The sequence below is a fragment of the Pongo pygmaeus genome, chromosome 5, assembly GCF_028885625.2.
Source record: "Pongo pygmaeus isolate AG05252 chromosome 5, NHGRI_mPonPyg2-v2.0_pri, whole genome shotgun sequence".
Taxonomy (NCBI): Eukaryota; Metazoa; Chordata; class Mammalia; order Primates; family Hominidae; genus Pongo; species Pongo pygmaeus.
The window spans coordinates 108,584,771-108,612,353 of NC_072378.2; the positions used below are offsets into that span (position 1 = coordinate 108,584,771).

Genomic DNA, 27,583 nt, shown 5'->3' on the forward strand with positions numbered 1-27,583 from the left:
TTGTAAATTTTTTTTTTCCATAAGCAAGTAAAAGTTCAGCTGGAAGATATCTTCTTAATTGAGGGTTCAAAAGCCAGGAATTTAAGCAAAAGAGGAAATTCTTCTCAATATTCAAAATACAAAAACTCTAAGGAGCATCTTGTTGACTGGTATATTTTAGCACTGAGCATAGTGCTTGATACTCAGTGCTGCATAAATACTGATTGGATAAATAAAATGAGATGTTGAGGCGGTATTGTTTATTCTCATTTATAAATTACAAGTAAACAATGTGATCACAGTGAAAAATCTTTAGCCTGCTTTGGATAAGAACTTTCACTCGTGCACTAGAGAGAGAGGGAATGTGGGTGTGAGAGTGTGTGTGTGTATGTGTGTGTGTTTGTGGCATTGGCAAATAGAAGAGAAGGATTTGTCTTATCTGCTGATTAAAAAAAGATTTTATGTGTATTATCAAGAATGTAGCACTAAGATATATGCAACTTAAAAAAACTGCTGAGTAAAATTCTGGGTTTTGTCCTTGAAAGAAAAATGGCATTTCCTGCATAAAAAACAGTTTCTATTATAAATGACAAAAAATTGTTAGGGAGCCAAGCTTTGATGCATTTACTACATGAAGGTCAAATACTTAGATCATTATAATTCTGCCCCCTTTTGTGCATGCAGTACAATGAAGCTCTTTGACATGGTGCTAGCACATTCTCAAGATGAAGGAAAGTCACGTGTTTTCAGGCATTAAGAGCATGATCTACTCTTTTTTGGTTCCCTGTTATAAGTGGCTGTTGAGGGTAAAGTTGAGGGGAGAAACTGGACTAATGAATGGCTTTTGTCTACCTTTGTACTGTTTTTTACTTTTCTTGCACAGAAGTCAATTCAAAAAAAAAAAAAAAAAAAAGTTAAAAAGCTGAGAACCAATTGCCCAGAGCAATCCACAGGCAACCTTCAGTCTGGCTCAGTTACCCAGATTTGTATCACATACTTGCTAGCAGAGTTTTGATTGCCTCCAAACCTCAAATGAGTGTGTGGCTTCTTTACATGGAACTGGTTTCTTTTGTTAAGGAGGCCTTGTGAGTTATTATATGGGCCTTGGAGCCAGTTCATCTGGGTCCAATATGTGGTTTCATTTATTGGCTATTGGCCTTGGAGGAATTATTTAACTCCACTGTGCCACAGTTTCCTCATCTGTAAAATGAGTTAATTTGCAACAGGAGGCATGAAAAAAAATGCCTGGCATAAAGAAAGCACTTGGTAAACATTAGCAACTGCGACGTGTGTGTGTGTGAATTTATCAAGAGATGCAGTTCAGGTATTGAGTATATAAAGGAGGGTGAAGATGGGGTTTCTGTGTGATGAGGATATTATCTTGGGTGGTGCAAGGATTCAGAGATAAGAATCTGACCTGGGGTTGAAGGTAGTGGGCAATGGAAAGGGTCAGGGATGATGACCCCCTTCCCTGCTCCAAATTCACTGGGAAAGGAGAAACTCACACTCAGACTACTGGGCCTGACTACAGCTGGCATTCCTCTTTGCCTGTTTGATCCATCTGCTAATGATTTGAGCCATAATGTCTAGGGTGCTTGAGGTTGTGTACTTGGGTCCTTCCTCCCCCCTTCTGCCTTGGCTTCTCTTTAGAAAGCCAGCTCCAACAGGCATGAGACCTTTAAACTTTTTGCACGTATGGGATTTGTTTCAGAGTGATTGGAGGGTCAGGAGGGGGAATAAGTGGGTAGGGGATAGATGTGAATCTAAATACAGACAAGATGGATCATGAGGCTGGATGATGAGTACATGGGGGTGGGTTTATTATAACAGTCTTTCTACTTCTGCATATATTTGAAACTTAAGAATAAATATTTTTTAAAGTTAAGCAAAAAATGCAAGTATATAAAAATATGGATGGTATACTTTTTATATAAAGTTTAAAAATATGGGAGCAGTATTATGTATTTTATATATAATGTTTGTGTATTTTATATGTAATGTGTTGATATATACATTGTGTGCATGTATATATATATTCATATAAGAATTTAAAATTTTATAAAATAATAAATATGGCGGGCGTGGTGGCTCACACCTGTAATCCCAGCACTTTGGGAGGCTGAGGCAGGCAGATAACACTTGAGGCCAGAAGTTCGAGACCAGTCTGGCCAACATGGCAAAACCTCATCTTTACGAAAAATACAAAAATTAGCCGGGTGTGGTGGCAGGTGCCTGTAATCCCAGTTACTTGGAAGGCTGAGGCATGAGAATTTCTTGAACCTGGGAGGCTGCAGTGAGCCGAGATCACGCCACTGTACTGTGGCCTGGACAACAGAGCAAGACTCCATCTCAAAAAAACAAAAAAATAATACTAGCTTTAGGATAGTGGTAGTGGTTGCCTCTGAGAAAGGTAGAAAAGAGATGGAATGAGGAGAGGGAATACGAAGGGTATTTCACCTGTATCTGGAATATTTTGTTTCGTTAAAAAAATTTTTTGAAGCAAATATGGCACAATACTAAGATTTGCTAAAGTTGAGCAGTGGGTACTCAACTTTAAATATATCAATATTAAACTTTAAATATATAAATAAACTTTATATATATATTAAAACATATATATATGTTTTAAATATATCACAATAAAAAGAATAAAATGTCATGATTCTATAACAAGAAGTGTCTTTAGACATGTCAGGAGCTGAGCTGCAGGAGGTGCTGGGAGGTGCCTTGCCTTTCTGCTAGAGAGGCACATCCTGTCATAGCATTGCACCTTGCAGCAGGGGTGGCGAAACGATTGGCCACTCGTACAGTTGCGTAATGGGGGAAGCCCTCATGGTTAGTAGAGGTGGATGGTGGTAAGTAAGGCTGTGTGAATTATAGGCAGTTAGATACAGCAGAATTCATGTTTTCTGGACCATGCTGACCTACTGCCTCTGTCAGAGGGATTGGGCTGGGTTATGAATGATGAGTTGGTTACGATGACTGGAGGAAGATTTTTAGAAAGCACAGCTTTTGTGTATAAGAACTAGTTTCCTTGATAAGACTTCTCAGAAAAAAAGAAAGCTGTTTCTACTCTGGATTGGTTGTGTGGTAAGCTTGTCACTCCTCAGCTAGGGAAGCAAGCCCTCCATCTGGGGAGTGAGAAAACAGATTGTTCTGAGGGCTGGGTTCATGGGCTGCTTCCGAAATGTGACTAGCACCTCTGTGCCTCTCCCTGCTTCTGGGGAGGAAGACCTGGAGATTGAAGTGATCTTTGTGCCCAGGTCCCAGTCTGTGTGTTACCTAGTGTATAGATGTTGTTCATAGATGTTGGGGGTAGTGAGCTTGTGCAGTATGCACACATCAAGTGTTAGTTTGATCTCACAGAGAATACAGATGTCAGATGTCCACTTCTTTGGAATTTATTCACTAGATCTCTAAACAGGAGATCACTGTTTTGTATGCTCTAGAGAACTCATTTAGCTGAGGGGAAGGGTAAACCCGGCATCCTTACAGGTTAAACATTCGGGAATAGAACAAACCCTTTGTTGAGCCCAGTGGAACTGGGCTGGGGTTGGGGGTCCATGAGGCAAGAGACCAAGCATCTCAGAGTGTTTTTTCAGCACTCAGGTGCTAGTATCCTAGATTCTCAGGAAGGCGGTGACTAGACCAGACCAGCCCTTCACCACTTCACCACTGTGCATCCTGGGAAGTGGCCTCCTCCTTTAAATAGGGATGGAGGTCTCCAGGGTGTGCTCTGGAAGTTTGTGAGGATGAGGATTAGAGAATAAGGGATCTTCCTTTGACATATGCCAGGTGAGAAACCACAGGAAGCAAAGACCACCCAGCCTGGCAGCCACGCACAAGTGCTGTGTTCTGGAGAAGGACTTCATGTTCTGTGTCCATCCAGCCTGATTTGCATCCCTGGAAGAATTTGAGAGGTTACAGGACCCTGGCACCTGGGCAGCTCTGCAACATCCTCCCAGGTGGTCCCACTGAAGCACCTCTATTTAAATCCCCCTGTTCCGAATAAGGAGGCTGTGTAAATGGACCTGCAGATCTTTCTGACATGTAGGAATGGACTGGGAGAGATGCAGACTTCTGCAGAGGGAGAGAGTTTCTGGGCATTGAGCAGCCACATTGCCTCTGTCCTTCATTTTAGTTTACAACTTTATATCTTCCCTTACTGAGGTTTTCCGCAGCTGTGAAAGAAATAAAATAAATTGAGGTATTGAGAGAACACATAGAAAGTGGAGAGGCTATTTTTCTGTTACCTGTTTTTGTCTTCCTTAATTGTCTAGTTTAGCACTACTTGAAAAAATTGCGTTACATTTAAATTTGATGAGCTCCTTGTGAACATGTGAATCAGTAGTTTCTCGAGGTGCTGCTGGGTTCAGTGACACAATACAGAACACAAAGCCAGAAACCAGCCTAGAAACCAGACAGAGGGCTTTGTCCCAGAGTCCTGCTTAACCTTATTACAGCTAAGTGTTGAAATCCAGCCCGTGGTTCTCCCCCAGAATACTGGGGGGCAAATCTGGTTCAATAATAGAAAGGTATGGTTAGCCTCTGAGTGTTTTATGGGTGTGTATATAAAAGCAGTATTAGATGAGTTAAGCCTATGCAGGTTTATTATACATATCAGACTCCTGATAATGATAGAATAATGAGTTCATTTTCTAGAGTCGTGATTCTGGAAGACTTTATTTCCACCAAGAATTTCCTTAGTGTCTGTCTTTCCCCCTGATGTTTTCTCCCTGCCTCAGAGTCAGCAGCACATCCTCTCCTCATGGCCTGGCTTCGCCTCTTCCCCGTTTTGGTCTCTTCTCTAGTGGCTTTTTGGTTTTCTTCCCCTGTAGTTAATATTATCCTCATTTAAAAATTTTTTCCCTTCAGTTGATAAAATGTTCAAATTTTGTGACATATTTTAGAAGGTAGCCATTTATCAAAAAGAACATCTTGAAATCCTCAGGAGTATTAATGAAAGTTTAATGTGTTAAAAATACATATATTCAATGTTAAATCAGTAGAACAGGAAAGAAAATTGTGTTTCCAAATTGTGAAATAAATATACTTAGAAGAAAAAAATGAAAACGAAATATAAAAGTGTCAAAAATGGTTAAGTTAGGGTAATTAGCATATGAGTAACTTTTTACCCTGTTTTTCTTATTTTCAGTAATGTCATTATATGCATGCTTGTGTGTTTCCCCTGCATACATCCCTATGGCATTTTGAGATGAATGGGACAGGAGAGTATAAAGAATACGTGGGTGTGGAGGAGTCATTTTCAGATGCAGTCCTAAGAAACCCCACAGACTCCTGGTAGGGGGGCCTGAGGGCCCTGGACCTTGTGTCCCCCTTTAACCAGAGCATTTCCACTTTTCATTTGCTATGCCTATCAAGGTTTGTCCAAGATTTCATTTGGGAAGAGGATCCTGCTACTAAATACAAGGTTTGAAAACTTTACAGAGAAAAGAGAACACATTGGGATCAGAGGTAGGAAGTGTGGGTCCTGACCCAGCCTTTAACTAGCAGTGTGTCTCTATGTCCAAGGCACTTTAGCTCTCTGTACACCAGTGTTTTCATTTCTAAAATGATGGGCTTGAGCTAGTGGATAAGCTGAAGGTCCTCTACAGCTTTGACATTTTAGGATTCTATTCAAGTGGTATCAAAAAATAAGTAACTCCAGGAAAAGAAGTTTGTGGTTCCCAGCCTTCTCCCACTGCCCCAGCAGTTTTCAAGGCACCTGGAGGACAACAGACGACTTGGGCAAGCATCGCATTGTGGAAGTTTTGCTTTTTTACCTTGCAGTTTGTTTTCTGTTCGTATTGTGTAGTTAGGACAAGGAGCAATAGGACCCAACACAACAAAGTATAGAGCTGTTTTAAGACGATTTATTGTTTTTAGGTTAGAGGTCTAGATTCTTTGGAAAAAGTGAATGGTGATTTCTCTCATCCTAAAGTTATTCCCGAAGTTCTGTTAATAAAATCTACAGTCAGAAAAGTGGCACCGTGTCCTGCCTAATGGTGTTCGGGGTGTCCATTTCCACAGGCCATCCAGAGTCCTTTTCCGCTGCAGTGTCAGCACTGTCTAGATGGCCGTCCTTGGGAGGCTGGGCTCCCTCTGGACAAACAAGCCTATAACAGGAGACTTTTCACGTTAATGGACCCAGAGGAAAGATAACCTCAGGATCTATCCTTTTTCACTGGAGACGCCTGGAGGCCTGGCACCAGTTTGCTTCTCTGACCTGAAAATAGAGCATTCTCCTTTCTGGCCCTGCCTCCCACTGGGTGAGAGAAGAGCACTGGGTGAGTGAGGCTAAATCCTGCTTCCTTTCATATGTAAAGCATAATCTCTTTCCTGGACCTCTTTGGGCACTGAAACAAGAACTCCACTAGCTGCTACAGTGTCCAAGCATTTAGCTTTTTGACTTTTGGGGAAAGCTTTTATTTCCAGGTACCTAAAGTGTGTGGCATTGTAAATAAAGTCAGAAGCTCAGTTTGTTGGTCACAAATACATTGGACAGAAATGAGAGAAAGCCAACGAGACCATGTTCTTTCTGTGCTTTGCCCTCGGAACGCATTCCCTGGGATGAAAAACCCTGCTTAAGCCTGGGTACAGTGACCCAAGGTGACAGCAATGACAGTGGCCCTTCAGAAAGGAGCAAGTGGAGGTGGACCCTGCCTCAAACAGGTTTGGTTTGCTCCTGGTTGGGCTTAGCCCAAACCTCCCCCTGCCGAAAATAAATAAATAAAATCCAGATACTGCAACTACTTACGCACCTTCCTTTTCTATTTAATTTCAATAAATTGTGGACTAATTCTTCCTAAAAGTACATATCAATTAAGAAGACAATACATTGAATGATCAATACATTGTGGTTTTGGCTGGTCCTATAGCATAACACTGTAGATTTTACTTTCTAAATATTTATTGAATACCATACTCTGTGAATCAAACTGAATCAATTACTGTGAGGTTCAGAAAGAGCATAGAACTCACTCCTTGGTCTTTGACTTTACAGTCTCCTTGGAGGGGCAGGATCTAAGATAAAACCATATACCTGTGAGACAGAGACTAGTTCAAAACAGTAAAACATCGCATAAAAGACAGCTCTGTTTTTAAACATGGAGCACCTGCTCCCAGATGCAGAGGACCACAGCAGTGGTCCAAACAGGGTGGAGCCAGTCTTGCTGCAGGTAGTGGGTTTCACATCAGAATTTGGAGGAAGTGATGGGTGTGAGGAAGAGGAAGGAGGGGCAGTGCTCCCAGAGAAACTCCTTTCATTGGATAAGAAAGGTAGGGATGATATTGTGTGATAATAAGAGGGCTGTGGCACAGTAAGCCTTAGGGATAGTCTTGGACAGGGGAATTTTTCAGTTGTCGTAATTGGGTCAACAGTACATATAGGCTGAATTGAAATGGGGATCCCCACACCCACTCATTAGCCATGTGATCCCCCATGTAGTTTACAACGTCAGGTCACTGAATGCTTTAACAGCAGTATACAATTTGGATCAGAGTTGACGAACTAAACTTTTACTAAGCACATACTTGTATTAAATAAATTCACAAAGATCTACATCATCATTAACAAAAATGTGAGCATTTCATGTAAATACATGTGCATTATCTTGATGTTTAAAGTGTTTTTTTAATGCATCATTTTCATTTGTGTGAACATTTTACCATTTGTTTTATAGCTTGTTTAGGACATTTAGTCAATTAGAGGTTTTTGATACTTCACGATTTCATATGTACAATTAATAGACAGAAAATTTGGGTGATTAATCATAACAGCTTATTATAGTAATGCCTTCTGGGTGTCTTGACTTCGTACTGCTTTGATCTTGCTCTTTTATGTTGGGTTTTCTTAAAAAGTTAATGGATCCTATTCATTCATAGTTCATTCAACAAATATATATTTTGCCCTACTATGTGCTGGGCACAATTCTAGGGATTGAGCTCCCAGTTACTGATCTGGAAACTCAGTATTTCATTCTTTTTTGTCTTTTTGAGACAGAGTCCCACTCTGTTGCCCAGGCTAGAGTGCAATGGCGCAATCTTGGCTTACTGCATCCTGTGCCTCCTAGGTTTGATTCTCATGCCTCAGCCTCCTGAATAGCTGGGGTTACAGGTGCACTCCACTACACCCGGCTAATTTTTATATTTTTAGTAGAGACAGGGTTTCACCATGTTGGCCAGGCTGGTCTCAAACTCCTGACCTGAAGCGATCTGCCCACCTTGGCCTCCCAAAGTGCTGGGATTATAAGCGTTAGCCACCTTGACTGGCTGGAAACTCAATTATTTCAATATGAAGGGATTGTTGTAGCTAATTTTGATTTTCTTACTATGCCTTTAAACTTAAGTTACTGATTTTATTTAAAATATTTCATCATCAGTACAGAACCCAAACATTCTTACTAGTGCTTTTGAAAGAAATCAATTTAGTAAATTTGGCACATTGAATTTTGACAAGTTGGTCAGCTTCTCCCCACTCAGAGCCCTAAAGAACCTCTAGGGCTTCATAAACAGTTTGAAAACCACTGGGTCAGATAAACTCTAAAGCCTCTTCCCATTGTAAAGCTCTGTCTCAACTTCTCTGTGCCATTTTTCTTTTGCATATTTAACTTATGGAATGATAAGGCAACTTATCCAGACAGAGTCGTGATGACTACTTGATACATATTTAAGGTATAATTCACTTTATTCCATTTTTAATATGTCTTTGCGTTCCCCTGGTGGTTTGGTTGCTCCCATAGCAAGTAGGATGGCATGTGAGGACTGCCAGAATACGTAAACCCCCCTTAAAATATAAGTATATGAGAGACATCCTCAAGCCTGTGGTGTATGTGGAGGGCTAGAATTGCCACAAAAAAAAATACAGAAAAAAGTACATTGTACAGTCAAAATCTCTTGTATTTTGCTTGTAAAGGAGAACATTTTAGCTAAAATAGATTGTACTTTGAATACAAATGCTATTCATTGTATTAAGACCTGTCCATATAAATGAGTTAACTGGAAGATCACTCTGCATATTCTGTGTTGTGCATAGAATTTAGAAGAATGCAAGAATGCATGAGACTTGAAGCACAAAGCATTAATTCAAATTTTGAGAGCGGTACCCAGGTAAACAGTGAATAGTACAGGTCATTGAAGTTTTTTGCTTTTGGTTTTTTTTTTTTTTCTTGAGACAGGGTTTCACTGTGTGGACCAGGCTAGAGTACAGAGGCACGATCTCAACTTGTTGCAACCTCCCATTCCCAGGCTCAAGCAATCCGCCCATCTCAGCCCTCCAAATAGCTGGGACTATAGGCATGTGTTACCATGCTTGGCTGATTTTCAAAATTTTTTTGTAGAAATGAGGTCGCACTGTATTGCCAAGGCTGATATCAAACTCCTGGGCTCAAGTGATCCTCCATTCTCGGCCTCCCAGAGTGCTGGTGTTACAGGTCTGAGCCACCATGCCTGTCCTGAAGTTATAAGAAATATACTTAAGAGAGTTTTTGGCAAGGGGGACTGCTGATAGTATAACATTAAATTGGGGGAGTGGCGTGGATCAGGATAATATGCAGGATAATATCCATATAAACAAGAAACTACAGAAAATAAGTAGCAAAATCTACAAAGGTTGTAGTTTAGAGGGTCAATTACATAATGTTTTTTCTGCTTCTCCACACTTCCCAGATTTTTAGAATAAGCATGTAATACTTTGATACTAAAGGAAAAGGTAAAGACTGAAAATAAAAAAAGTTCAGCAGCTCTCATCCAATTCAAGGCTAGCAAACGACAGGAGATTTTGAAAAATTAGAATGATGTGTGTATGGCAGTAGGTGCCCTCTAAATTACTTTAATACTATCACTGAGATTATCATTTTAACCCTTAACTTGCATTGTTTTGGACAGTTGCTGGGAGAGTCACAGGTAGGATAGTCTGATCCCTGTCCGGTTAGTGGTTCCATAAAGTCCAGTTAGTGGTTCCGTAAAGCTAATTCATTGTCGACTAATGTAACTTCAGCTTTTGTTTTTGCAGCTTGTTTGTTTCTGGTGTTTGCATACAGATTGAGCACATTTGCAAGAATCCAGAACATAATGTGTATTTCACATGATCAGATAAGTACATTTAAGCTTCTTAGCTGAAGAATTTCTGTGGGTTACTCTTTACTTCCAAATCCAAAGAGACTAAATCATAAAATGTAAATAGACTTCTAAACTCTCATTTCCCCACGTTTTGGTAGCCTATATGGAAGGCTTTACTGTAGTAGGAATTTTATTTCACCCCAGTTTTTGAATAGTGCTATTCTACAGAGGGTGACTTCATTTTTAGTTCGTTCTTGTAATTTTACTGTGTAAACAATCAGTTCTTTGCCCATGCCCAGCTTGACCTTTTCAGACTTTAGTGCAAATTAAAACTGGCTGGAGGCAGAAGGGACAGGAAAGGACCTGGGGAATGAGGATGAGGGGACTAGTCAAGTACCTTAGGTTACTTACGTTGCTTATTTTGAACCTTGAGGTCACGTCAGAGAGGAGTGCTCACTCCTTCAAGTACCTAAAAAGTGTTCCAAAGTGAATGTGAAGTTAATGGGATTGCTAGGTTTTGAAAACAAGATGAGCAACACTCAGAAATCAACAACTGCTCTTCTATTTTGTTTTTGATGTTTGTTTGTGTTCCTGGTTATGGAATGAGAGGGCTGTTCAGCGGCAACCCAACAATTTCTTCTCTTTGGTCAACTTTTCCTTTTTGACCAGGATGTAAGAGGAGAGTACAGATAGCAAGAATGATTCGTGTGTTTTGCTTCACCTTGCCCTTGCCCCAGCTATGGCAGTGGTGCCCACTAATTAACAGTGCTGTCGTCCAGAGCTGAACTGCAGAAAGTTCAAGAGGAGTGAAGATCTGACCTCAGTGCAGAGTTCAGCTGTGTTTGCCCCTCATATCATCTTTAGGATGGAATGATTTTCATGGGTCATTAATGAATAGTGGAGAAGCAAATGGGAACTTATCAAAATCTGTGTTCTAGAATGTACCATCCCCAAGATAGTAAGTATTTTTGCAAGATGGAAGGACTGTTCCTGTGGCCGTTGTTACCCAGTGTACTCCTAGAGCCTGTAGGATTGTTTTGCCCCATTTTATGTCCCTCCCTGGAAAAGGCCATCATGTGGCTTGAGGGTCAGGACAATGCTAGTCCCTGGCTATAGGCTCCAGATCCTGTGCCCTCTCCGTCTCTGAGGCCCTCACTGCATCATGCTTAGGTCCTGGTGCAAACCTTTGAGTTCTCATCCATGTGGTCTTGGGCAGGTTTCTGCAAGCTTCAGTTTTCTCATCTGTAAAATGGGGACCATATTGTCCTCATTGTTGTGAAGACTTACAGAGAGAGTACATATGAAACACTTAGAACAGTGTTTAGTACATCATATGCACTTAATAAATGTTAGCTTTTTTATTAGTAGTAGTGATCCCTTGCTGGCATCTTTCGTGGCTTCTGTCCCTACCACTCCTTTGATACTGCTGTTGCCAAGGCAACTAGTGATAACCTCTTTGTTGCCAAAGCTTATGGACACTCTGTTCTCCTCTCTTTCTGGATCTTTCAGTGGTGACTCCTTTCTCCTTGAAGCACTAAGCTCTCCTGGGCACGATCGCCACACTCCCCTCCTGTCTGGTGGCTTCTGTTCTTTGTTTTGTCTGATCCCTGTTCTCTACCCGCCCTCATGTTGCATGACTCCCATGAGAAACTCTAAGGTTTTCTCTTCTCCATTTCCTCTCTAGGTACACCCATCCACTCTATCCTCTCTAGGTAAACCCATCCCAGTGGCTTTCATTACTTAGTTGCTCCTCCTCCAGGTCTTAAGTCTTTCCTGACTTTCCAGTCTGTCTTAGGTACACACAGCTGACCTTGTTATTTTCTCTTATGGTATCCTGTTGTTTTCTTTCAGAGCACTTTTCACAATTTGTAATTATGTATGTATTTGTTTGCTTTAATTAATGTCTGTCCCTTACCTTCCTCTCACTCCACAAAATTATAAAATCTATGAATGAGACCAGGGACCATGTCTGTCTATTCACTCACATTTGTATGCCTGGTGCATGGAAGGACCTCAGCAAATACCAATTTGAGTGACTGAACTTGCGGCCTCTCCAGTTCTTCCACCACTACTCCAGCCCTGTTGTTATATGATATTAAATGTTAATAAAAATAACATTTTTATTTTTTAGATTTGATGCTCTGGGCTTGAGTGGAGACTGCCTTACTTTCTGTTCATTTCATGTTACTCCAAAGTTAGAAAAGCATAAACTTAACCAAGTTACAATATCCTGGTATGTTGTTGATAATCTGTGCTCACTGGCTGTTGATGTTATTTTCTGATAGTTTTGTGAAAATTGTTGCTAAGGCATTGGCCCAGACGAAATTCCCATGATTGGTAGAAATAACCCTATATATTCTGTTACCATTGAATTAATTCCCAGTAAATGGTAAGACCATATGTAAGCCTCTCTTCGAGCCTTCTTTCCCATAATTCATTTTTTTGTCTTGAATCCCCAGAATTGCTTTTTTTTTTTTTTCTTGAAATCCAGGTTGACCCAAAACAAGAAATGTCAATAGCTTCATCATAATATAGCCTCTTAGCTATAAATATATTAAGTCCCGATCCTTAATGGCCTCCAATGAGAACTTCTAAAACTTCAGGGCCGGGAGGATTACTGTTAGCCCTGCCAGTCTGCAACATTAGAGGATGACAGAACCCAGCACACATACAGGTCATTCACTGAAAAGCACTTTGAAAGTGCCTGATGACACATACATCAGGGTATGTATAGAATATAGGCACATAAAGGTCTTTCTTGTTAGGTGTTTCTATTGCATTATTGTAACATGAACAGAAACCTCTAATTACCATTATTAATACTTGGAATTTTATAATTTTTAAAAAATCTAATATATACAAAAGTTGAGAGAGAGTGTATGTATACACACAGAGATAACATGCAGGAGGGCATGTCAGTAAAATTAATTCCTAAAAATAGAATTGTTGGGTTATCAGGTAGGATTAGGTTTGGCTAATGGAAAACAAATTTAATAGTGAATTATTCTCATGTAAAAGAAGTCTAGGGCTTGTGTGGCCACTGTAAGAAGTGATTGATGCTCAGTCTCCTCTTATTCTCTGCCCTCTCATCTCAGCAAGAGGCTTTCATCCTCAGGGTCTCCTCATGGTCCATGCAAATGGAGGCCAAAAGGAGGGAAGAACAGCACGAATGAGGAGACTCATCTCTTAGCTGAGTAGCTGCCTTTAAATAGTCTTGCATGGAACTCTTCCACTTCCATGTCATTCTATTTTCAAAGCTAAGTCACATGGCCACATCTAACTTCGAAGAAGGCTGAGGAATGTAGTCTTTTTGTCTGGGCCCAGCTAAAAATTGGCATTGTGTGAGTAATGAATAAGAGAAGAATGGAGTGGTCTGTTCTACTAAGTCAAAGGTTGTGTGCAGTATCAATAGGTAGTGATAAACAATCCTTCAAAAACTTTGCACCCACTTTAACACTTTCACCAACCAATCCAAATTTTGTTTTCCCAAATCTTAATTAAAAACAAAATGTCCTCTACTGCTGTATTTGAATTGTGTAGTCTTCTTGAAGCATGAGTATAACTTCTAATAGAACTTAATTTTCTATTCAGATTTTAAACTTCTAAATGCTTCTGAAGTTTAAGGCAGATAACCTAGTTTATTTAAGTCTGATAGTTTATTACTGTGACTTCCAATGCTAAAGGTAGGTTTTCTTGGAGATGGGAAACCTGGAAAAAGAGAATGTGTACTTCTTTGGTGCTGGAAGAATGTCTGCTTCTTTCCTCCTGCATTTTATTGCAGATGCTAACCTTATTCAGCATGGTTTAGTTCAAAAGAGAAAATAAAGGAGAATTCATTTATGCTTTCGAGAAAATGTGTTGAGTCTTCCACATGCCAGGCATCTCCAACATAATAGCAAAAGAGATACATCTCTTTCTTTTTAACTCTTCCCACTTTCCTTCTTATGATCTGATGTGACTTCTTCATATCTTATGCACCTTCCCCCCAGTAAAAATTTTAATAATCATCACTAAGCATAGTACTGCACAAAAGAGAGCTATCAGGTAAAAGGACAGAAAAACCATAGGAGTTTTAAAATGTCCAAGTAGTATTTAAATTTTAAACCTTACTTTTTTCTGTTTTTAAACCTCATATATGGATTTAGACAGACAAACTAAAACCTGTTTACTATAGTAAGAATACCTCATTGTAGCTTAAATTGGTGTTTTTAAAATGATGGCTTTGGCCAAATGCTTTGGCAGCTACCCTAGACTGGAAGCATTAAAAATTGATTACTTGCAAGTTGTTGCTAATAGTTCCTTATTTCTGCAGGCCTTGCCACTCGGCCCAAACTGGGGTCCCTGTATAATGTTTATTGTAACTGGAGTGCTGTGCTGGTGTCCTGCTGCCTAAGTGGAGTGAGTTGACCCTAATTTACTCCTGGATGCCTGCATTCTTTTCCATGCATGTCCACAAATAGCATCACAGCAAATTAACAGAATTTTCTGGTTGATGTAGGGAGAAGCCAAAGAAGGCTTGTGTTTGGTGGCCAAAACACCACACAGTATGAGCAGAGTGGAACTACTGGCCCATTTTATAGCATTCTAATTGATAATTATCAAAGAGCACGTTATTTTACCATGTGGCAACAATCCAGTATCATTTCAGAGGTACTAGACATGTAGATGCACGTGAACACCATAGTGAATATACCCCCTCCTTTTGCCAAAATTGAAATAGGTTATCCAAGAGGAAAAGGGAGGGAAAAGAAAATACCAGTTTCCTCTTTACAAAACTGTGGCAAATGAAATGTCATAAAGTTCCTGTATTTCATGATAAGCCTCCTGGCTTATCATTAATAAGCTAGAAAATTAACTCTTTTTTTTGGAAACTTGGAGAGAGTCTATAAATGTCATCGTATGTGTTTGCTATTGGTTCACAGGCAATGCCTAGTCCATTTTCCTTCATAGAGATCTAAAGCTACTAAATACTGTCAGAAGAAAGAAGAAAATTTATGTGGGAGAGCTAAGTGGAAAGAGGAGGGAATCCTGGGTATCTACATGCACGACACTTTACAACAGCAAAGTCACTGTGGCAAGGGGAGAGACCTGGAAGCACCTCTGCCAAGGTTAAATTGAGGGCAGTTCATAGACAAGTCGAAGAACTGAGGAGAAATGTTTCCCGGCCCAGGGCTCCGTAATGGAATCTGTCTGGACCCTGCAGAAACTCAGTACTGTTAGGACTGCCTTGAGATGAGGCAGCCCAGTTGTCAGGGAGATGGGGGTAGGAATGGACATAAGGTGTCTGTTCTTGTATTGGTGGAAGAGGAAGGTAAAAAGAAATAAACCTAAACCTGCTGCTCACTTAGCTCTATTTCCCACAAGCAAAACCGCAACATTGAGTAACAGCTGAAAAAGATGGTGACTAATGTAGATGAAACACTGAAAATGACTCTCTGGGGGTCTTCTCACCCCTGCTCCCTTTGATTAATGGTTTATTGTCATAAAGCCTTAAGGGTCGTTGGCAGAGCCAGGTGAGAGCATTCAGAGTGCTGGAGCCATGTATGTCTGCCTCTCTTGCTTTTTGTTTCTCATCCTATTATCTTGTATTCCTTCTTATTTTACATAGGAGAAGAGAAGAAAGATGGCTAGAGATGATCATTGCCCAATTTTATCTTTCATGGTTAAGGAAATAGTCAGTTCACAAGCTAAAGCAGTGGACTGTCAAGAATGGCAAAGTGGCCAGGCACAGTGGCTCACACCTGTAATCCCAGCACTTTGGAAGGTGAGGTAGGAGGTTCGCTTGAGGCCCAGAATTTGAGACCAGCCTGGACAGCATAGTGAGACCCCATCTCTACAAAAAAAATTAAAAATTAGTCAAGTGTGGTGGCGCACACCTGTGGTTCCAGCTTCTCAGGAAGCTGAGGTAGGAGGATCACTTGAGCCCAGGAGCTCAAGGCTGCAGTGAACTGTGGTTATACCACTGCACTCCAGTGCATTCCAGCCTGGGTAACAGAGTGGGAACCTATCTTTAAAAAAGAAAAAAAAAAGGACTACAGGTGTCTCAGATTTGCCCCTACCAGACGCCAAACTCTTGGGTCAGAGGCAAAGGAATCTGTTATTCTCTCACGGCACAGCAGCCAGCATGAGCAATAGTCTATTTTGCATTGGTTCTTCCTTGCCCCCGAATCCCACAGGGGTGACATAGATAGGCCCAGGTTGATGGCTGCACATGTAGTGGGTTGTGCAGGAACCTTGAGTTTAGGGATCTTAAATCATTCATAATAGGCAATAAGTATGTCTGCCCTTTGCTCTGGAGGGAGGCATTATGACTACCTTTCAAGGCTGCTCACTGCAGATGAAAGATAGTCCTACCTTGAAAGATAGTTTAGAACAAAGACCCGTCAGTACTTTGCTTGACAAAGCAAAGACATTCAGTAACACAAGAAACCCCTGGCAAATTGTTCTCCAAATGTAGATTTGTTAACCTTATAAGTAGCTGATACCCCTACTTCACCACCACCCTCAGCTTTTTTTTTTTTTTTTTTTTGAGATGGGGGTCTCACTGTGTTGCCCAAGCTGGAACGCAGTGACATGATCTTGGCTCATGGCAACCTCCACTTCCCAGGCTCAAGCCATTTTTCTGCCTCTGCCTCCTAAAGTGCTGGGATTACAGGTGTGAGCCACTGTGCCTGGCCCCTACTTGCCTTTCTATCCACAAATTAATATCAGGACTCAGCTGTCTTTCTTCAGAAAACTCCTTAGGTTATAGCTGTTTGAAAGGATCCGATGAACTTGTGTCTAGAGAAACAGCTAACATTCCACATAATGCCTCAGAGAGTTGTGTGTTACTTGACGTTCGTTGTGTGTTACTTTGAACCTGAAAATGGCTCAGAAACATCTGTTTCTTCATATTTTTCCTCCCTTGTCGTGATGTGAAGGGATTACTCTCAATGACCCCCATATATTTAATGATTTGTTAATCCTTAGGGAAAGATCTAGTACCTGATCGTATTATGAGCCCACACACCATTCCCATTAGCAAATGAAAAACCTGACTAAAGGGAAAGGGCTGGAAATTTCAGGAGGACCAAGTTAAAGGGTTCCAGAAAGTTTGGGGAGATAATCCAAGGGCTGACCCTGCCAACCCAGACTTAACCAAGGAGGTGGTTATAAGGTCAGGGGTCCTGCATCCTCAGGAATGCCCTTAGAGTCACTGACTGCTAATATGGTGGGACCAGTGAGCCCTGGAGCACAGGGACACGTGCTGGTTGAGGAGTGGGCTCACCCTCCAACTCTCCACCATATTCTGACCCCCCCCCCCCCACCTTAGACTCTTCTGTCTTCTCCAGCCTCCTGCAGCCACAAGCAGGGTCTAAAAGAACTGTTTCCTACATTCTTTTAGCCCCTGAGGCACCCAGTTATAGGAGTTTTCTATTTCTACTGTGTGTTCAGCTTTTATAGTCTCTTGCATGACTGTCCTTGCCAGTTAATACTATTTCTCCTGCCCTTTGGGTGATAGATATTACACTACTGATGCTTGTATTTCCAGTTTAAGTGCTTTCAAGTTTACCTAGCATGTACATGAAGTAGATTAGAGCCTGATACAATAAAATACTGCATTTCTGTTATGGCCTTTAGAAAAACTATGATTTTATCTCATGTGCATTCAATCTGCTTCATCATAGTTTAGGGGTAGGTGCTAATAACTAACTTACACATTTGGGAACACCCTAGATTTTAAGTTAGAATACATGGGTATCTGAGTGGCTCAGTGAATGTTTTTTCAGAAAAATGCAATCAGTGCCTAGTTCTTTAGTTACCGGAAATGTCCTTTCTTTATATGATCTTTTTTTGTGAACTTTTGAGCTTTCTGATGCTCATCTGTGTGTGTAATTAGCACCCAGGAGTGTCATGGAATAAATGGTTGACTTGGTGAGCATTTCACAATATCATTATATTGGTCATCAGCTACTTTTGCATCCTGTGGTTTTGAACAAGAAAAAAAAATCTTGCAAAACTGCTACGGTGAAATACTGAATATGCAGATGAGGTATAGGTTAAAGAAGGCAGTCCCTCGGGAGGCTCCTCATTAGAGCTGAATTTCAGTGAGGTGTGGAGGGGACAGAAGATACTATTAGCCCAAGTCATTTTATAGAATTGACTGCATTGTACTCTTTATTTCCATACAGAAAAAATACATCAATTGTTTTGTTTGCAGTAGCCAACATGGGGTATTCTGTTGTGTAGCATTTACTTTCTCTGCTTCTTTCACTGGTAACACCTTGATTTACAGTGACTATTAGGATAATTAACATTGACACTTGGAAGATAACCTGCTTCCAAATGCATGCACACTTGTCTGTTTTATAAATACTAACCCAAACTTTTTCCTTTCCTAGCTGAAAAATGTGTCTCCACTCCTTCCAATCTTTCCAGGGTGTGGGCCTGTGCGTAGCTGTGTGACTGTGCCCACACACTGGCATATATTTCAGAGCTACCAAAAAGAAATCAGTTGCTCTTGAAATAACAAGACAAAAAGGAACGATTTTTCTGAGCCATAACATCTGAAGAGCTAGAAACAGTTGTGTTTGTATGTGTGACGCTAAAGCCAGTAAATTTCATGTGAAGGAAGGGATTGTAAACTAAGAACAGAAAAGCAGTTTTCCTGGATTTCAGATGTCAAACTCTCAAGCTGTTTAACTCACCCACTCAGCACCTCCACATCCATCCCTGTAATGTGCTTGCATTGTCAATTTGTTTCTGCAGGTTTTGATGCCAGAAGACAAATAATAAAATAGTAGGCATATGTAACCTTAAAGCAGTTTTCTACCAGAGTTTTTGATTGAGGTTAAACAGAAGTATCCTGATCACGTTGTCAGTTGGCAGGCAAAAGGCATCATATTTTAAGATTCACATAGTTTTAGAGCAAGCTCATCTTTTCTGGCTCAATAATAAACTAATTACATGTTTTAAATAGTATAGAGCTGAGTCCCTGTTTCAGATTAAGCCTCATAATAGCAAGGGCCAGGCACTAGCAGACATTTGCTTGATGTTTCTGGCTTGAGGATCCATAACATGGTGCCAGCTGTTTTAGGGCCTGAATAGGCCTGCCAGGGACAGCCAGGTGATACTGGCTTGACGTAGTCACAAGCTAATTCTCCCAGAACACAGAAGCCTCCAGACGTGCCACCGAGGAAAGCCTGGATATGTAGAAGTTCAGTTTATGGCTATAGTAATATTTGGGCATTGCCCAAAATAGTGATTCCAGTTCAGGTTAGGACATAATAGTAGCGTCCCTTTGAGGTCTGTCTGAGAAAAGGTGTCATTTCTAAAAAATTAGTTTTAGCAGATGGGCAGATCTGGCTCCAACAAGGCTTGCTTCATGGCTTATCATCTTTCCACATTTTCCATCTCTTTCATAAACGTAGGGACCACATGCTGAACATTTAATTGAATCACACAGATTTTGTAGTCTTTAAAGCTTCTTATTCCTTGGTCACTTGTTAGTGGTGCCTCCCTTCTTGGTCAGTTTGGTGACTTCAGAAGGAAATACACAGTGCAGTGGTGAGAGCTTCACTTTTGAAGTTAGCCTCAGGCTTGATTTCTAGCACCACCACCCACTAGACAAATTGCTTAACCTTTCTGCACCTCAGTTTCCTCCTGACAGGCTTGTTGTGAAAATAAAATGAGATCAAATTTGTCAAGCACAGAGCATTGGCCCTGGTAGGCACCACATACATGAATTTCCTTCAGACTGTAGGTGAAGTAGACTTGATTTGGGATTTCTCTTGTTACCTAGGTGCTTGTGTAGAGGAGACTTTAGAACCAGAATGTGTTATTTGTGGTTTTGAGTGTGCCCGGGACTCTGAGCCAACTGAATTACCAAGTAATGGGGGCCCCATGGCATCCCATGACAGGTGGAGAGCCGGCTCTTCCCCCTGGATGGACCTGAAATGCCTACTAAGGCCTTGCTCCACTGAGTAGCACACACCTTATCAGTTTGCCCTTCTTTCCATCTCTTATTCTAGAGACCTTAAAGCCTACTTGTTGGTATATATTTTCAGGTTTTTGGAAATTGGGCTGTATAATTGAAGTTAATACTAGTGATGAGACTTTTCAACCTGAGAACAACCTAGATGCTACCTCACATTTTGCAATGGAAGCTTACTTCCGTCTTCACTCATGTAGGACATTCTTTGGTCTCATGTTTTATCACATCTCATGTTAAAGTATAATTCAGGTCTATTTTGTGGCTCCTCCCCCCTTCTTATTAATTCAATGGTTAAACAAATACTATTTTTTGACCACCTACTATGTACCAGGCCCTCTACCGGGTGCTAAAGCTATAATAAAACATGGTATCTGGTTTAAAGAGCCAGACTGCACCCTGCATTTTATCTTTGCTATTAGTGTGCTGATCCAGACATTGGTACTAATGTTTTCTTTCTGGGTGGTGGGTTACACCTCAAGGCCAGGTGATGTGAGTCTGTCTCTGATCTGTTGACACTTAGGAGCTGATTGGATTCAGGTGTGGCCCTGTGCCTCTTTGGTCCTCAGGGTCTGCGACTGTGAAGTTGGGGCTGCCTGTTTCATAGAAAGAGGGTTTCCTGGCCCTCTCCATGTTCCCCAGCTATTGCTGTTTTTACTGAGCTTCCTGCCCTGATTGCTTGTCATATGTCATGAAAGTGATGCTAAATTCTTGGATGTGCTCCTGAGTTCTGGATGCATGTTTCCTATGCCCTTTTATTCGATTTCCACACACCGTAAGTTTTCAAACTGGAAAAAGGTGCAGCCTTATTTTGTTTAAGCTAAGTGAATATTAATAATAAAACTATTTCTGTTCCACTTCATGGCTTTTATAACTTCATGGCTGTTAACTCTTTGAGGCAACCATTTTGTGTGGCTAATTTGAGCATGGTCTTAAAAGAGAATTTCAGTAGCATGTGTTTGCTGAGCACCTTGTGGGAAGGGGAAACAGATTCAATAACATCACAGGAGAAGCTTGGAGAAAGAGAACAGGGGCATCCAAATGCTGCAGCTTTAACCTGCTTTCTGGGACTGTCATCTCGCTGACTGCATGCCTTTAGGTGCAAGAATTCTTCCTCAGTCTATGGGGAGAGGGACCTGGGGCTGGAAATAGGAGAGTTTGTGGGGAGGGGCAGGATGCTGCAGGGAGTGGGTGTGGGCAGAGGTTGCAAGACTGCCAGGGTTCTCTGTGTGCCGGAAGTGCAGGTTTGGCTGTGAGGAATGGAATGTTCCCTCTTGCCCTCCAAGAGCAGAAACAGCTGTGGAAGAGCTTGAAAAGAAGATTACTAAAAGAAAAAAAAATAATTAATATGAAAATAAAATCCACCCTAGAAAACCCAACAGAACTGTGTGTGGAGTATAGTGGTAGTCATCTTTTTCATGCTATTTAAGAGAACTTTCTTCCTATCTAGGATTTCTTTTTCATTTGAGGGCAGGATAAATTGTGTACCCAGTCCTTTCTCCCCTTGGGAAAGCCTCATATGTCTCATTTTGTTTGGATAGAAAATTGATTCATTATTCTGATCACCAGATGATGATTTTATTCTTTCTTATGAGGGACCAGAACCTGTCGCTTGCTTGCTGCTTGAAAACTTAAATGTTAGTTTCCAAAGGCCATCTCTGTGGGTAGAGGGTTATCGTCAGCAGTTTAACGGGAAATCTTGTTTCTAACTGGAAATTTAATTATTCAGCCAAGTTCCCAACAATGTTTACTTTAGAACATCGTCTTTTTTTTTTTTTAAGTCCCTTAATGGTTTAAACTTTTAAGTTTTAGGCAAGAGTAGAGTGGAGCTAGATTTACATATCAGGTTGTTTGTGCAATCTTTTACATGAAAGTTTATGTTTTCTTCTCAATCTGAAAGATTTGGTTTTGGCCATTATAGCTGGTATTACATATGACGTAATAACTCTCTCTAATCTCAGATACATTTTTATGCTGTCGTACTTTCTGTACCTGCTTTTGAACAACATCTTAGTCCCAAAGTAGATAAAATCCAGCAGAAGGGAGTAGGCAGCTAAAAACTAGATTCTGGCAATATCTAAGGAAATTACAAGGATCAGTTAGTGTTCCATTCCTTCCTTCTTCAGCTATATCAATTCCTAGTTTTGTGAAAGTCCACATGCCTTCTTTCTTTCCATGCCTGTGCATGCTGGGTGGAGAAGCATCACAGAGCAGAATGAGGTGACTGTCCCCAAGGCAGGGTAAGGTCAAGGATCTTTCCCCTCACCTCATGATTTTCTAAAGAAAAGCAGATCTGGACCTCAGTTACCTAAAATAAAATAAAATTGCCCTAGCTCTTATTCTGCACATAAAATCACAGCTTTAATCTCTCATCCCAGTTCTCACCTTTATCTTCTCAGTGGTGGAAACTTGGACTTAAAGGACATTACTGTGCTATGTTACCAGATCTAAGGAGACTGGGAATCATTAGATTGGAATCAGATCCTCAGTCAATGGAAATATAAGGGGGAAAGACCATTGGTTCTTGGCCCTAATTGCACATTAGAATAATCTGAGGAGCTGTAAAAATGTACCTATATCCAGGCCTTACCCCATCTATTGAATCACAACCTCTGAGACTGGGATGTGTTTAAAGTCTTCCCAGGTGATTCTAATAGGCGGGGTGAAGAACTACTACTGAAGGGAAATTGAGGGCCTCTTCCAGAGAATTATTGCCTTTGAAAGAGCCTGTCATTATACACCGAAGGCGCCCACCCGGGCCTGCTCCTGAAGCTATCTGTTTGCAGTGCTCTCCTGTGGCACACAGCCCTCTGGGTCTCCCTGTGAATTGTGGTTCCATTGGGCTGTTCAGAAAATCTTTGTCATCTGTGGTTCAGCAGATGCATATGTTAGAATTCAGGCATTTGGCAACCTCATTCTGAATTGTCAGTGCCAACAAGTCAAGCAGTGAGACCCACTTGAAATGCTGGTCCTGTACACAAAGTGGGTGAGCACTGTATTGAAAGACAGTCCTTTCCAGTGCTTTCCCCTGAAATTCCTTGTAAGGACCAGGAGACGCCTGCAGTCAGCCTGGTGGGAAGTAGTGGGCCTGGCTTTGGAGTTAACCATAACTCATTTTGCTGCTCTAGACAGTCCTCCTCCCACCCCACCTCAAAAAAAAAAAAAAAAAAAAAAAAAAAGCAGGGGCTTTTAAGAGTTAAATTACACAACTCCCTTTTTATTTTTAAAGTGAGCAGATTTCTTGTTGCCGTTGCTGAGAAAGATAAATTGATACCACATGTTGCTTCCCGACAAAAACCTCTCTGTGTTCCAGGGGAAGCACATGCAGCTGGTGTCTGGGTGAGTGGACAGTCTCCACAAGGTAAACATGGTTTGGAAAGGCTGAAGCAGATGTAGGGTACAACATTTAAGAAATTACCAGTTACTTCTGACTGGCACGGCACCTCTGAAATACTTTTTAAAAGTTTGAAATCCTTTCCTGGAAGGGGCCGCCCTGGAACCTTTTGGCTTAAAGTATATGATGCTCGGAAAACAGTAAGTTAACATTTATGATGTCACTGCTTCCGTGTGGGATCTAACAGTTGTTGGGAGCTGCTTTTGTACTTGGCACTTCACTGAGTAGTTTGCATGCAGAGCTTTATTTAATCTTCCCAAAGAGCCAAGAGATAGTCAAAGAATGTTTTTATCCTGCCTGTGGGAATTATCCCCTTTGTAAATTATTGGTGGAATACTTTTCATTTCAGGAAGCTTCTCTCTCACACCTAATCTGATCTGTTTGGGGTCCATGTGTCTTCACAACCAGTTAGTTAGCATGTATGTAGAGATCATGGATACTTTAGTATTAGCAATAATTGTATCTTGCAATAGAAAACGGTCTTCATTATAACAAGAAAAATAATTGCCAGATTCTGCTAGGTGTAGTAATCTTTATGCTGATTTCTTCAAGGTGGACCAAACAAAGGAATCTCTAGGCAGCAGGACTGTGAAATGTGAATTCCATCATGCTGCCTCCTTCACACACCTATTGCACCTGCCTCCTGGAAGGGTTATGCCACTGATTGCCAGTTCTGTAACAGATTAACTACACTTAACGGGTTTCTGCCCCAGCGCAGGGCTTCCTTCAGTGTAAATTGTTTTGTAAAAGAGAAGATGGACATAAAAATGAAATGAAGAGTATTCTTACCACTGCACTCTCTTTAGACACATTGTGATAGAGGTGTTTTAAGGGTTCTTTAAACCTTTAGGCCCACGTTGGGGACAAGCTGGTACATTTGTCCCTGAAGGTGAAGTTTTTTCCTAGAGATGTTTCTTTCTTGTAATTTCATCAAAATCTTGATCTCTAAGTACTGAATTTAAATCACATGATTTTGGGTTTGGGGGTCGCAGTAGCTTCTTAGCCTCTTTAGTGAGTAACTGTGACAATGGCCTGAGCTCTAGCAGTAGGTGTCTTGGTTATTATGTACCTTACTATCTTAGCCTTAAGGAGGGCACATCCCTAGTTCTTCAGCCAGTTACCATTGGCCTGCCTCAAAGGGTACAGCAAAATGTGTATTTAGATGTGATTAGAAAAATCATTCTCGTTCTGTCAAGCCACTCCTTTTTTATCTTCAGCTCCCAATCCCAAAACTAATGTAAAATGTTAGAAATTTAGACTATTTGGTAAGGTGACATATGAATTAGTGAAAAATCATAGAATATTTGTAATGATAGTTTTCCTGGGATTGAGGTGGCAGGAGGGACATTTGAAATCTTACAGAAATTGTATCACCATTAATTTTTGATATCAGGGAAGAAGTGGGGAAACATTGGAGTTCTGGTATTTTATCTGGCGTCTATTTATTTACCTTTCCTGCTTTACCAACATTTAAGTAGAGAAGTTAGTACAGTTGAGCCTTGAACAATGTAGGTTTGAATTGCACAGGTCCATTTACACAGAGCTCTTTTTCAACCAAACACAGCATTCCCGGGATGTGAAACCCCCCTCTGGGCCTGGGAGAGTTGGCTCTTATATGTGAGTTTCTTCTGTGGCACTGACTGTGGAGTGGAGTATGCACAGGTTTAGTTATATGCAGATGGTCCTGGAACCAGTCCCCTGCGTATAACAAGGATTAACTATAATCGGAATCATGACCTGTGAGGAAAACAGAATGTATTTTTGGCATCTGATTTTGAGGGGTAACTGGGCATTTGAACTAGAAATGGACAGATGAGCCATATTTGTTGGCCTTTGTCAATGCCCTACCTTCAGATTATGGATTTTGTCAATGGAAGGCTGGCCACCCTGTATAAATAGAAGGCTGCTGAGATTGGGGACTCTGAGAATGATGGTGGCACAGTTTTTGTTTGTGTTGACTTAGTAATGTAACTGGAAAAACCTGTCTGAACTTTTTGTAGGTAATAGGCTCCAGGGAATGCATTCTGCCACTAAGAAGTCTCTAAACTAGAGTCAAGCAAAGATTGGCCATTGAAGCTAATCATCTATTTAGTAAGTTGGGCTTTGTTTCAGAATCTAAGAGTAGTTAATATTGGGGGTGGGAGGGTTGTGGTTTTTTGTGTGTTTTTTTGAGACAGAGTCTTGCTCTGTCACCCAGGCTGGAGTGCAGTGGAGATGGCGTTTCGCCACGTTGGCCAGGCTGGTCTCAAACTCCTGACCTCAGGTGATCCATCCCCCCTTGGCCTCCCAAAGTGCTGGGATTACAGGTGTGAGCCACCCCGTGCCTGGCCAACATTGGTTTGTTATGGTCACCACTGTCCTCTTTAGAATGAATGCGATCATGGCCACTTTACTAAAGAAAGACAAGTAAGTCCTATAGAATAAGCTCATACTTTGAGTTTTCCTCTTCTGAAATACTTTTTTTTTTGTTTGCTTTTTGGGTTTTTTTTTTTTGAGATAGGGCCGTGCTCTGTCACCCAGGCTGGAGTGCAGCGGTGCAATCACAGCTCACTGCAGCCTCAGCCTCCCAGGCACAAGTGATCCTCCCACCTCAGCCTCCCCAGTAGCTGTGACTACAGGTACATGCCACCACACCTAGCTAATTTTTGTATTTTTTGTAGAGACAGGGTTTTGCCATGTTGCCCAGGCTGGTCTTGAACTCCTGATCTCAAGCGATCCTTCTGCCTCAGCGTCCCAAAGTACTGGAATTATAGGCGTCAGGCACTGTGCCTGGCTCAGACTTTGTTTTTAAAAATCTTTAAAAAAAAAATTTTTTTTTAGGAAGGGCCCACCAATTACCCATAACTGTTTCATAAACAAATTAAAATAAGATTGTGCTTTTATATTCCTCTTCTTTCTTAAATGTTAAGTGATTCTTTAGATAATCTGTTTAACTGTTAGCCCAAGTAGATTAAATGGTGACTTCTGCATAATTTGGTAAGAGGCCTATATGAAAGGTTGTAGAAAAAGCAGTGCATTGGAGTTTAGGAAACCCAGTGTCAGTTTTGGCTCTTGTGAACAGTAGCTGTGGGACCTTGCGTTAAGTTATTTAATATCTCTCAGCCTGAGTCTTCGTATATAAAACTAGGGCACTGATATACTAATTCTTGCAGGTTTATTATGAGGATTAGAGACGATGAATCTAAAACACTCTGGCTCAGTAACTGACAGTGCTGTAATCTGGCAGCCTCTCGTTTCTTCATCCTTAGATTTAGGGGACCTGGGTGGGTGGGCAGTCTCCATGGTCCTTTCCCACCCAAACACCCTATGGTTATGGCCTTGGATGTGGGTGTTCCAGCCCCTTTTTACCACATGCCCTTATAGAAGCTTAATATCTGTGTCCAGATTTTAACCCTGTGTAGCTTTTAATTTTATAAAACTATACACATACGTTGTTGGAGGTTAGAATTGTAGTGATAGATGGCCATCAAAAAATTTATGTGGGGCATTTTGCAGTTCTATAAGATGTTTCACACTTTTTCTCAGTTGGGTTGGAATTGGTGAAGCTAAAGTACATTTTAAAATATTGTTCCCTAAATGCTTTTTAAAGGGGGGATAGCTGAATACTTGATTGGTCATTCGAGTTAATTCTGTGTGTTGGTGTGATCTCCTTCCAGAATCTAACGCAGAGGGGGCTGGACAGAGTGGGAGTACTTAGGGTAGGTGTCCACATTTCCACATAGCCTCGGGACCTCCCTGTTTTTTCACTTAGAAGCTTGAGTTTGTTTTTATTTAATATATCTAGTGATGTGAATTGTAGATCCACCTGTACTTGCCTGTTTTCTGAACCCTGCAGAGTACATATTGAGAGCATGCTTCATACCTATTTCATAGAGAAATTGTTTTGCTTTTTAAAGAAGTGTACTATCTGGACCATTAGTGGAAATGCCATTATTCTTTTTAAAAACCGTAAAAGTAAAAGGAATCAGGGTATATAGTCTCCTGGGCAACATTTGCTTCATCAGACACTCAGCATGTTCCTTATGTTCTTCTCTCAAATGAAGTTGTAGAAATGCCAACTTATGACCCATGATTGCTAATGCTTATTGCCTATCCTGAACTACAGGCCCTTCTTACATGTGAAGCAGAGTATTTTGGATTATTTACTTATGGTAAAATCCTGCTGACATTCTGTGTTTTTA

At 40.9% G+C, this 27,583-nt stretch overlaps 1 protein-coding gene across 5 annotated transcripts in view; it reads left to right on the forward strand.

Moving 5' to 3' along the window:
* The window catches only part of FOXO3 (forkhead box O3), a 124,963-nt gene that overhangs the window by 73,006 nt on the left and 24,374 nt on the right, over window positions 1-27,583 (forward strand). Inside the window, exon 1 of one of the 5 annotated variants that reach the window (XM_063667057.1) lies at window positions 23,329-23,347. The exons of 3 other annotated variants lie outside the window; for them this stretch is intronic. The gene's annotated coding sequence lies outside the window, so the exon portion shown is untranslated. One more of the 5 variants, XM_054490008.2, reaches the window with a different exon arrangement.